The following is a 12899-nucleotide window of genomic DNA, read 5'->3' as shown; positions in this document are numbered from 1 at the left end:
CACAGATTGCATGATGCTCTTGCTCCAGCCTCGGGCCAAGCCAAGATGTCAAAGATGACATTTCACCATGGGTACTGGGGTTATCAGAAAGCCCATCTTCCATTATATGTTTGTCCCAAATCTTTCATAAAAAAGAATAGTAAAACCTAAGAGAAACAAGGTATATAGGCTTATTTGGGCTCTTGTAGAGAATGAGTGAATAAGAATTTGGGATTTATGGGCTTTAGATACATATGTATAAAAGGAGAGCTTGGGAAGAGTTGAAGCATTTTAAGACAGGTTCAAACCCAGTTAATACGCCCATGATAGCTGGGTCTACTGCCCACTGACGTAAGGCAAGAGTTTGGGATTTAAAAGGTTTGGAGGAAAGAAACAAGTTCCTTTCCCTGGTCAATCCATTGACTCATTATTTATTGACTCATTATTGTAACCTCACGATGGCGATCAAGAAATATATAAAAAACAAGGTTTGATTCCTGCAGAAAAGTTACTGAAATTCCATTTGGAGAGAAGACTAATGCTACAGCTTATGTTGCAAACAGTTACTAATTAGGAGTTAAATTGTGTTTGTGATTGTAAAGAATCCAAAAGGAGACAGATCAATGAGAACAAACAAATTGGGGAAGTCTTGGAGGAAATGTAGAAGATAGGTGTCTCTATCACTAAAAATCAATCATTTTTTTCCACAAACATACATGTTTCCCACTATATGCTAAGAACTGCAGTAGATGGAATTTCTGTGCTTACTTTCGTTCATTGTCCATACATAAATTATTTGATTATGACTGTCATAACAACAGTTAATCTTTATTTAGAGCTTAAAGAGTACCACACACTGTATGCATATTATCTATGAATTAGGTGGTGGGGGGGTCCCCGTATTACAGGTGAGATGATTAAGGCTGAAGGAGATAAAGTAACTTGCCTAAGGCCACATAGCTGGTAAGAAGTCAGCATTTAAACAGAGAGCTGTTTAACTGAAAAGCCTAGCTCCTAACCATGACCATATATTACCTCTTTGACCTCTTCAGAAATTAAACAAGTGACAATTTCTTACAATTTCTTAGGAATTTGTGTTGCACTTAAGTCTTTGATTTTCTGCAAAAGTGATTTTGTGGAAACTTAATTTTACCAGATTCCACAGTGTCTTTAGCTATGTCATAAAATTCTCAAAGCAATAATTACCAAAGTTCATGGCAATTGAAATTAATAAGAAAATGAGAATAATATTGAGAGCATAATGATAAGTGAAATAAGTCAAAGAAAAAAATGAATGCCAAATGATCTCACTTATAAGTGGCATCAAAACAAACAAGCAAAAACCAAACTCACAGATACAGCAGATTGGAGGTTGCCCAAGGTAGGGGGAATGGGTGCAGGGGGTCAGAAGGTACAAACTTGCAGTCATAAAATAAGTCATGTAATATATACCATGGTGACTATAGGTAACAGCATATTGCATATTTGAGAGTTGCTAAGAGAGTAGATCTTAAAAGCCCTCATCACAGGAAAAATAAATGTATTGCTATGTATGGAGACAGACTTTAACTAGGCTTATTATGACCATTTTAATGTATACAAATATCAAATCATGTACACCTGAAATTAAAGTCATATGACATTTACACCTCAGGTAAAAAAAAAGTCAGAATAATGCAAATCCCACCACAGTGTGAAGAAGGTTGGGAGTAATTGCTGTAAAATCACAAAGAACAATGGTAGGGCATTTGAGAATTGTGGCATCCAAAAACACATTGAAAACTAATAATGTGAAACAGTTTATAGTATATCATCTTTTAATTGAGACTTTGTGACATAAATGACGCTGACAGTCAGGTGACAAAAGGTGATGATGGTGGCCTTGGAACAACAAATCAAGTGAACAATTATAAGTGGACTCTCCATATGTGCAAAATTCTTTAAGTGTCAGACACTGTTCCAAGAGATGTATATCTAACACTGCATCTGTTAAGAGTGTGTATGAAAGCAATTATCCTGTTGTAAACTTTAGTGAATCAGTCTTTTCTTGCATCTCCAGAAACGAGATTTTTCTTTATCTTTGTCATTACAGGTATTGACACAAGTTATTTAGAAGAACAGCAACACCATTGGCATAGTCAGTATTCCTCTTTGGTAAGTTTCTGCTTTTAGATATTCTTTACATGAGGTTGCATTTTAGAAGACGAATGTGTTTACTCTTTGTGCCTACTGAGAATCCCTAACTTCCTTCTGACAACCTCATTCTTGTGAATAACACATTCTGTGTGATTAAAAGGGATGGTCTTGGCACACAGGTGTGTGTATGAGTTGGTGAATCAGAGTTTCCATCCCTGTGGCAACAGCAATTGGTCCAGGGATGAGCAGCCACCCTAAAGCAAGCCACTCAGAGGCTTTCCCAGGACTTTGGCAAAATAAAATGTGTCAAGAAAGAAAGGCTTTCTAAGGAGGCTTCTAGACTGAGTCAGTGTGTGTGCTTGGAGGTTCCATGGGCCATCTGACCTACCACACAGGGCAAAGCAGCTGAAAACATGCAAGGAGAGAGCTTATGACACTGTTGGAACCCTCAGATCTCTAGATGTTCTAGCCCCGTGAACCAGTGAATTCCCCTTTTTGCTTGAGTGGTTTCAGTTGGGTAGAAATGCAGTGATGGAGGTGACTTCCATACAACAGTGTGAAGGGGCAGAAGCACTGTGGTGCTGACACTGATCTGTGACCTCACACAAACCACTCCATCTTCCCAAATCTCCATCTCCTTTATCAGTGATATGCTCATGTTGAATCACATAAAATCTAAGGCCATGTTTCATATTCTGATTTTATTACAGATTCCATCACTGTAACTTCATTACTTTGTAGTTATCTCTCACCTTGAAGTCATAGGGAATGGTGAGACATGCACAAGGCTTACGAGCACATCCAGCTAATGCAGGCTTTTATTTCTAGATAAAGATCACATCTCTCTGTTCCCAGGTTTTACTCCGTCTCTAACTAAGCAGCACCTAGCAAATGTGTGATGTTCGACAGCCACAGGGCCTGCACAGCAGTGCATGTATGGCTCCGAGAAAATCCATCCCTTCCCTCTGGGAAATCAACTTGAGTCTTTGCATTCAGTGCATAGAAAATCATGTACAAAAGGCACTATGTGATGTCTCTTACTTCATGTCTTTATCCTTTCCTTTATATTCCTATAATACCTATTCTAATCAATGATTTCTGTTCAAGTACACAATGAAAACTTCTAATACTTTTGAAAAGGAGATTCATGTCTATTACATCAAACACAAACATATATGTCAACAGACTCTGAGACTAGAAATTCCACTTTAAGCTAGCAGCTATATCATAATTCTGCCGAATGTTCTCCACTATTTGTCATATACCTCCTGAACTGGCAAAAGTATTATATATGGGTTTAGATTTCAATGTGTACAGATCATTAAAATTGTGTAATTTTCTAGGTTCATCCTACTGACATTCTGCTATACGGCCAGCTCAGGAAGAGTCCCAGTTCTGTATCTTATAAAAAAAAATTAAGCCTCACACTAAGGCCAAAGACATGCATGAAATTTAAAAGATGTCATTATTACTTATTGGATACAAAGATAAATAAGACCAATTCTGTAGATTGGCAAGTGAGTTCTCCTAGTTCGCTTTTGTTACAACTATCTGTCTTCAGTTGAATTAACCTCCAGTGTACCCCAGTATTAAGTGGGTTTCATCGAGTGAATAGCCACCATTTGTAAGCTCTGTAGATACTTTCATACCCAGCTACATGTGACTTCTATAAGATCCTATACATACAAAGAGAGATTTATGTGACTTGTATACAGTTCTTTTTAACCCTAGACTGGTGCTGTTACCCTGGACTGGTCTCCTTAGCAATTAATTTTCTGGGACCCTCTAGTTAATTTGACATGTAAGCAGTGAGAATTTGGAGGCCTAATACCTATGTCAGGGAGTCTCACATTCTCCAAAAGCTGCAACTTTCAAATTTTTAAATCTGCCCCTAAATCTGATCAATGACATACTTAGATATGCTAAATTTATAGTTTCTCATTTACCAACTATACATATGGAGAGACCTTTTGCTCCTGTTTAGAATAAACCACCAATGTCAGTTCCATAGCTTATGTAATGATTCAGTGAAAGGACACTGGGCTAGGTATCCCTTACCTCTATCATTTCTTTGTGCTTGGACTATTAATGTAACCTTCTAACTGATTGCTCTGGCTCCAGGATTTTCCCTTGATGATTCATTTTAAATACCATTAAACATATTTTCCAAACTGGCAGGTGTCCCATATCCCTATCCTAGTTAAAAACCTATTTGGCTGCCTGTTGCCTCTAGGATTAACAGCAATACTAGTAATAACATTAACAGTTATGAGAGTCAACACTTACTAGATTTGATCTATGCTAGGCACTAGGTGATATACTTTACAAACATTTTCCTAATTAATTTTCATAATAGCTCTCTGAAAGTTTACAGTTGTGGAAACTGAGGCCCAAAGAGGTTAGGTAATTTCTGCAAGATCGCAACTAGAGCATGATGGAACTGAGACTCAAACTCAGATCTGTCAGACTGAAGTTCACACTCTCAGCTGTGATCCTATTCTGCCTCTTCTTCCTCATAAAAGCAGGCTTCTTGGACAGGCTTTCATAAAATAGAAACACTTTATCTGTTCTCATAAATCTCTTGCCACTCCTTAACATACACTCTCTTCTCCAGCTCAGTTTTCTTGTCGCTGTCTTTTAAAAAGTCGTGTTCCATCACTCAGTTCTTTGGTTCCCCATTTCTCCCAAGTTTTCCATTTTTCCCTTCCATCATGTCTTTATGTATTGTACCCATCTCTGCATTGTCAGTCATTCAATGAATAGGTCATCATTATTGAGCACCTGGTGACTGGTCATTATCCCTGTTTCCCATACACTCACTAATGAGTGGAGGCACCAGACAGGAGGAGGAGCCATTCCGTGATAGAAGCAGCTGCAAGAGATGAAAGTGATTCTATTCCAATGCCTAGTGCTCAAAATTGTATTGGTAAAGAATCAAAGTCCTAATCACTTTATTAAATCATCTTAGGTCATCCAGATAAAGTATAAGCTCCTCAAGCATAAAACCAAGCCCTGTGTTTCTTTTGTATCACTTTCATTCATAGCTTAGATATAAATTTTATGTCCTGCCAACTTTTTCTAAGGACTTTGTGGCATGTGTGCACTAAGTAATATGAATGTCTATATCTGCAAGTATATTTCCAAATATATAGAAGGTTGTTATGCTGAAAGATAAAGATCCCTGGAATAGGAACTAGGACTAAAGATCAAGACTTAGAGCCACTGATGGATGTGTGTCATTTCAAAAATATTCTCTCTGAGGATAGAAGTGATGATTTCTACAATACTGGCTTCATAGAATTATACTAAGCCAATTAGTGATATGAAAGGCTTTACAAAGTATATTCTCAAGTGTAGTCTGAGGACTCTTAGGGATGTCTGCATCAGAGTTTGGCCAGAGAAACAGAACAAGTAGAGGTGTATATTAAGCCATGTATTGTAAGGATTTGGCTTACATGATTGTTGAGCAAGTGTGGTATCCACAAGGTAGGCCAGGCTTGACTTCTCAAGTATAAGCTGAAGCTGCTGTCTACAGATAGAATTTCTTCTTTAGAGAAGATGCAGCAGTACTTCTAAGGCCTTTCAACTGAATCAGACCCATCCGCATTATCCAGGATGATCTCTCCTATTTAAAACCAACCGACTATGGACTTAAATCATATCTACAAAACTCCTTCACAGCAACACCTAGACTAGTGTTTGAATAACTGGGGACTGTAGTCTAGTCAAGTTGATACATAAAACTAACTATCGAGTCCCCAAAACACTCTCAGGAGGCCCATAAATTTTCCCTTTTCTAACTGTGTATGAGATTGGACTTTTCTTCATAGTGCAACAGATTGAATGCCTGAGCAGATACGAGAACCCAGCTGTCTTCTGCAGATCCCAGTAAGCTGTCCCTGCCAAGTTTCCTTACATCGTGATCACAATATTTATTTGGGGGATATTTTTATTCATGTTTCCTATACTAAAAATTAGTAAGCTAACAAAGTGGGTAGGAGGGGAATTATAGGAAGGGAATTTCTATCTCAGTGGGTAAACATCAAGTTATTCTTCACTATTTAGTCACCTTTTGATTAACCAGAAAAACTGGAGGAAAGAAAGTCATGGAAAAGCCAAAGTCATCATTGAAAACAAAAATAGCTTAAAAAAGGTGATGCGAAACTGATTTGATGAAAATTTAGGTGAAACTGCTTACCACATTCCAAAACACATTATCATTACATAGTGTACCTCAAAAACTAAAGCAAAAGTAGTATAAATATAATCTTTTAAGACAGAAGTTGCCCACTAATATTGCTACAGAGATGAGGCAGGTAATGTAACCACCACTGAAGCACTTCAAATGAGGAATGGAGATAGCTGAGCAAAGTGGGTGACCGTTACTCAGCAGCGGTCATCTCTTGTCTGTGGGAGTATGTATCCATTGTTGCTGGTCCTTTGACTTGTTTCACAAAAAAAAAAAAAAAAAATCTATGTTACTATTAGAAATATTCCAATGTTTAAATGCTGTCAACGAATCTAAAATTTAGATCTGTGCAGGCCAAAAAAAATATTTCTGCACATCATTAGCATGTGACATATGGTTTAGGGACGATGAATATAACATACATTACATGGTAACAAAAGACCAAGAAGTTACTATCACAAAGGTAGTCTGAAGTTGCTGATGTTTTTCAGCTGAGCCTGTCTCTGGCCCCTCAATACTGCTTCCTATAAAGGTTCCTCGTGATTTTTTTGTCTTTGCTTTCTAATTTACTTCAGAAATCAAATGGTGGAGGTCCAGAGTAGACTTCAAATTGTTCATCTTTAAAAGTGTACTCAACATCTGGTGAATGAGCCAAGCTTAGGTTGGAGAAGTGTGAGCAAGATTCACCAAACTCACCTCATTTACTCAATGAATCCGTCCATCACCTGGGAGTTCAGGAAATATCTAAGGCAGGATTCTTACCCTGAGCACTGTTGACATTTGGGGCCAGCTAAACCTTTGTTGTAGGAGCTGTCCTGTGCAGCATATGGTAGGATGGTTAACAGCATCCCTGGCTTTACCCACCAGAGGCCAGAGGCATAATCAAGTGATGAAATCAAAGGTGTTATATAATCAAAGGTGTGTCCAGATATTGCCGAATGTTCCCTAAGGGCAAAACCACCCCTTGTTGCAAACCTCTGATGCATGGTATTCATAAATGTCCCTTGGGGGTCTGTCACCTCTTCTCAGGCTGCTTACACTGTACTCATAAGAAGAGTTCTGGTAAATGAAATGTGTTCCATCATGTTACATTTCAACAGACGCCTCATGTCCTCAGCAACTGCCCTGCCTCGGTCCTGAAGGAATTAGTTTTATGGCTAGTATCTAAAGTTACCAATCTGTCATGTTTCTGATATTTGCTCAATATTTCTTTAAACTTTTGCTCATTAACCCTACACCAGTGTTTGCATCTGGTTAACCAGATAAAAGTCTTCAAGTTACTTTCCATACCAAGTACTTAAAACATCGTGGTGCTTGTTCAGTGAAGATTGATCTAGACCCTTGCCTTTCTCATGACTAAAACTAAGACTAATAAGCATTAACTTATCAAAGCTGTACTTCAATTAGTTTGAAGAATTGTATGACCCTGTTTTTTTCCTTAAATGGGAACAATTGTATCAATCTGATAAGATTGTCAGGGGAATTAAATCACTCCAATTATGTGGAGTGTTTAACACAGTGCTTGGCATAAAGTGATCGATAATATTTGCAACAACTGCCACTAGTAAAATTTTCACAGCTTGCAGTAAATAACTGGTCTTCAGCTTATGAAATTCACCCTGGTTATATAGTACTGGTGGTGGGAAGTGGGGGTAAAAGCTTCTATCAACAACTGTTTCTTTGATCAGCAAGTTTGAGCACCAAGAACATAAAGTCTAAACCTGACAGACTGTCTAAAAGTCATAAATGAAAAGCATGATGTAGCAATGAGAATTGCAAATACATACAGAATGCTAAATTCACTTTAGTATAAAAAAGTTGACTGTGGGAAAGGGGAACTATAGAAAGCTCTGTGATGTATGATCTTTTAATATAGTCAAGTAGGGAATTCCTGCAGACAGACAAAAGAAACATGGCCTCTAACAAAACTTGAACATAGAATTTCTTATCTATTATTTGTTATTAGGGTTCTAATTAGACAGAGACATTTAATTTCAACTTCAGGATATAAATGATTTGTCACATACCTGTTGGTATTTACCATTGCTAAGCAGCTTGGACAATGGGCCTATGCTCTGGGGTCTCTACCCTTTGATCAGCACAATAGTCCAAGTGATAGTCTATACTCACTTGTCCCAAAATCATATGTGCTCTGCTTACTGGCAAAGCAGTGAGGGGAAAGAGCACTGTTGTAGCAGTGAGGCGATGTGGTTTGTGGTCCACGTCTGCCACCAACTTCCTGTGTGGCCCTGAGCAGACTTCCTAACTTCCCTAAGCTCAGTATCCTCACCCAACACAAGGAACAGCGCTAATCAACCTCTCACTACCTCCTGGCACTTAACGTTCTGTCACAAGCCAGATCTGTGACTCTGGGTCACACATGTGCCAAGAAACCATGCGACTCTGAGAAAAAAGGAGTAAAAGGAACAAACACTTGCAAAGCATTCTTCTCTTTAACAGATGGAAAACTGTGAAATGCCAAGTGCCTTTTAAAAAAATTCTAGACTACGGAAAGTGTTAGGCAAATTTCATGTTCTCAAAGTTTCTAGCTGCATCTTACAGTTACTGCTATTCAGATTTTAGATGTGTGGGTGTTCATCCCTTCTAAAATGTTTCCTATGTCCATGTTTCTTCTTAGCAGTCTGGTAGGATCCAGCAGAATACATACGCTCACACAATTACCCTAGCAACCCACCAAGATCCTATGGAAAAATTTTCATGAAGTTAGATATTATGTTCATTTCTCTCCACCTCCTTTTATTTCCAAGTTTGGTAATATTCTCTATTTGCTACCCTCAAAATAGGCTTGTTGCTTGCTCTACCTTCACTTTTATTTACGGACCCACCAGTAACAATCTATCATTAAGGCAAATGGCTCATGACATGTATCCCAATTAGCAGAGTTATAAGCAACTCAGTAAAAGGATTTTATGTGAAGATTTCCTTTTAGGGCATGACTTAAAGCTCTCAATAAGCCCACAGATAAGTCTGATTTTCTGTATGTTTGAAGTGTTCACCTAATCTGTAAGAATAATATATTGGTCCCACTTTCCTTATTTTGTATAACCAAATAGTCATGGATAAGAAATATGACTAGTGCAAAAATGAGGTTTCTGAAGCTTTAAGGGCACACTCATCAGCATCACACACAGAAAAATCCCTGCAGAGGGTCTTTTCTTTCTTAAGTATCCTTGAAACCCAGCGATTGAATTATATTCTAGGCCCCCAAGGAGAGCTACAAGGTTCTAATTGTCTCACACTTAATTACATGCATTGCAAAAGGTAAATGGACAAAGTCATTTTTGTACAAAGTATACAGAATAAAATCACTTATGAGTTTTTCTATTGCTGGCTCATGATTTGCAGAAAGTAGAAATTTACGCCAGAGCCATGTCTAACAGTGATGGTGCCATGTGAATGCGTAGCCACGCTGAGAACACTGCCTTCACTGTTCTGAGACTGGCCCCACACTCACAACCATGCTATTCTTTCCTTTCTCTCAGGGCCTTAGAGAGGCAGCTAATTTCTCCCTTTTCCTTACTGGCCACAGTTGTTTCTTTCCAGGCCGTCTTATTCTCTGAGTTTCCAAAGGAATGTTAGCTTAAGGTCCTGCCTGGACACCAGCAGATATAATCAGATAAATGAAAAATGCCAAAGGAAAAGAAATGATATTTTAGCAAAGCTGTGCAAGAGAAATAGTGCCACTTTCAAGCCCTGTTTTCCATAGCTTCTAATGGAGCCTGCTCAGAAAGGACGTCAGCTTTTCTGGGGTAAGTAAAAGCAAACTAGCTCTGCCCATGAAATGGGGGATGATCACCTGCTGTGATCTCTGATTCTAAGATTTGAATCAGGCCTAGGATATAACTATCCTTTATTCCACATTTGAAATTTCATTTAGTTTGCTGGCTGTGAGACCCACATTCCTTTTGTAACAGAATGCTGTATTTTTCTTCAGCTGATTTCATTAGGATAAGCTGATGGCAAATGCTCCTTCCTTATGCAATAGAGCTTACACCCTGAATGTACCTGAATATGTTTTATGATAAATAATATATCCTGCATTCATCCAATACAGCCCGAAGGAACAGATGGAGTTAATGTCTTGTTCTCAAAGCAGAAAGAAACCACAGCTTTGAGGAAGGGAGTGAAATGATTATATGGCTTCCCAATTTCATCTTGATAAACTTGGAAGCTGGCACATGACAGTGGTTTTCACCTATAGGTGGGAATTTTAGATTTCTTTTGATTTCAAAGGAGAAAACTCATGCTAAAGAAGAGTGTGTTTACTCCTTGAGCATTAACTAGTCCCTCTAGAAGAAGCCTCATGCATGCAGGTGGATCTGTGACGAACACTTAGTACAATCCTTATGGTGTACAGTCCTTTGTGGTACACTGTTGAGGCTGGGATAAAACATCTCCAACTACAAGGTGAAAAGTAAATTTTTTTAAATCACTCTGAGCAGGAAATTGTTTAGCCTACAGGAGTTCCTATACATGGTGGAACTCACTGGTCCTCTGAATTCGCTATGCAATTCTGGTCACGGAAGCCAAAGGGAAGTTCAAAATTCTGAGGAAGAATGTGACCTCCAGGAGCCAACGTGGCAGCCTGCTCCTTTCTTCTCTGACAGTCCTTTCTCTGTTTCCAGATCTTACAAACACACAGTCAAGAGTGCTAGCAGTGTTATTCCATTAACAGATGCACTGTTGCATTAAGCCATTAATCAGGCAAATCACAGATGTTGTTTTCTTTCTAGATGTTACTATAAGTACTCATAACACCTACTGATTTTGTCATTTCATTGCCATTGAGTTTTCAAAAATGTATCAGGTAATTCATTTCTTAAATACTATTTATATGGATCTCAGGAGTATTCCTACCTTGGAGGGTCCAGGATGACCATATATTTCCCAAGGAATGCAGCAGAGCAACCTTGAATATGGGGTTGGCTCTTGAGAGAATGGAGGTTGGAACCCACATGCTGAGTATATAGTCAAACGTGTTTTCCTTATGTTAAAACAAAGGCACTATTGTTTTGAGGCATATTGTGCTAATAAATCCAGTTGAAGGAACCTGCCATTCTCAGAGGCAGAGAGCTAGGAAGGGGGCTTCGTCCATGGCCTGGTTTACAGTTTGTGAAACTAGGACCCAGAGAGATGGAGTCTCAGTGACTGAGACAAAACAGTGACCAGAACCCAAGGCTCGTGGCTCTCAGTCCAGTGCTGGTTCTTCTACCAAACTTGTTTTCCCAATGGCCCTTGCCAGGTCAGATGCAAATAAAAATCTTCTTGACTCAAATGTAAACTAAAACAGTTTGGACTTCAGAGAGAGGTTCTAACCACTTACCCACTTTCCTAAAAGTAAAACTTGGCCAGACTTCCTTAAATCCTGGTTTGAGCCTAGGAAGCTTTATCTTCATTGCTGATTAAATAGCACTGAGTTCTCTTTTTCCAGTGACATTGTTTCAAAATTTTCTTCTAAAAATTTGAGCTTCTGGAGTCTTATCTCCTCATCTTTTAGGTCTTATAAAACACATGTGTATTAAGACACTGATAAATGGGTAGCAGCAATAGCGTGGTGTGGCTTAGCAGGAAAGAAAATGGGCATTGGAATCAAACACAAAATTGAATTCCTGTTCTACTGACTGTGTGACCTCAGACAAGTGACTTCTCACATCCTTGTTGGGGAATTGCCTAGTACACACAATGACTGGCTTACAGACGGCATTTAACAATCATTAGTGATTACTGTTAGTTGGCACCATATGAGAGAAAATGTTAGGTGTCATGGCATTTTTTTTAAATGTTACACAGTGTCTTCATGTCTAGAGGAAAGGGGGAGAATCTCATTTTCTACTTTTGGTATTAATGGTCACTGGCTGCCACTGCCAGTTGAGGGAGCTTTGCAGGTAGTTAGCAGCCCGCAAACAAACCATATTTGGGGGGAAGGAGGTACTTTAATGTCTCAGCTGTGGTTGCAGGTTGCTCTGGTGTGGTGTAGTAACCGTTCGAACTCACTAGATTGAAGAAATACCACAAGAAGGCATTGAGTGTTTCTTTGCCTCATCTGTCTGGTTAAATAAAAATTCCAAATCCCTGCAGTCACTAGCAAGCCTGGTGGAGAAATTCCCACACACATGCCACCTTGTTCACTACCTCCTCCTCCCTGAGTGTAAACCGGAGCAGTAGTCTCAAGCCCTGGTTCCGGAGCTAGCTGAATCAGCTTTACTCGGGGACGTGTTAGAAAGCAAGTTCCTGGGCCTTACCCAGATCTTCTGAGTCAGAAACTCAGGAAGATTCAAAAATCTGTTTCTAACAAGCCTCCAGGTAATTCTGACATTCGCTCAGGGAACCATGGGCTGGAGAATCTGCCGGGGGACAATGGGTACTGCAGTTTCTCAAAGTGAGGAGAAGGTACCAGGACAGTATCCAAAATGATCTGAGATAGGACAAAGTCTGCTTCAGGTGACACTCTGATGGGACATCGAACAACCGAGTCACAGTGAAAGTTTACCGCTTGATTCTCTTTCAATTCTTCAGTCTTGGTTTGATGTTAATAGGCCATTAATACCTCTCTAGCCATTACTAATCTCCTTTT

The 12899-nt window shown here is 39.0% G+C and overlaps 1 protein-coding gene across 4 annotated transcripts in view; it reads left to right on the top strand.

The window, feature by feature from the left end:
• ATP10B (ATPase phospholipid transporting 10B (putative)) overlaps nt 1-12899 on the top strand; it is a 278859-nt gene that overhangs the window by 36556 nt on the left and 229404 nt on the right. For 3 of the 4 annotated variants that reach the window (XM_073231767.1, XM_073231730.1, XM_073231741.1), the window contains exon 2: nt 2072-2133. The gene's annotated coding sequence lies outside the window, so the exon portion shown is untranslated. Of the gene's footprint in view, nt 1-2071; nt 2134-9785; nt 10075-12899 lie in introns of those variants that run through there. The other variant, XM_073231752.1, reaches the window with a different exon arrangement.

The sequence above is a fragment of the Manis javanica genome, chromosome 1, assembly GCF_040802235.1.
Source record: "Manis javanica isolate MJ-LG chromosome 1, MJ_LKY, whole genome shotgun sequence".
In the NCBI taxonomy this organism is placed as follows: Eukaryota; Metazoa; Chordata; class Mammalia; order Pholidota; family Manidae; genus Manis; species Manis javanica.
Note: the sequence above shows the minus strand (reverse complement) of the source record. Positions and strands in the feature narration are given on the sequence as shown.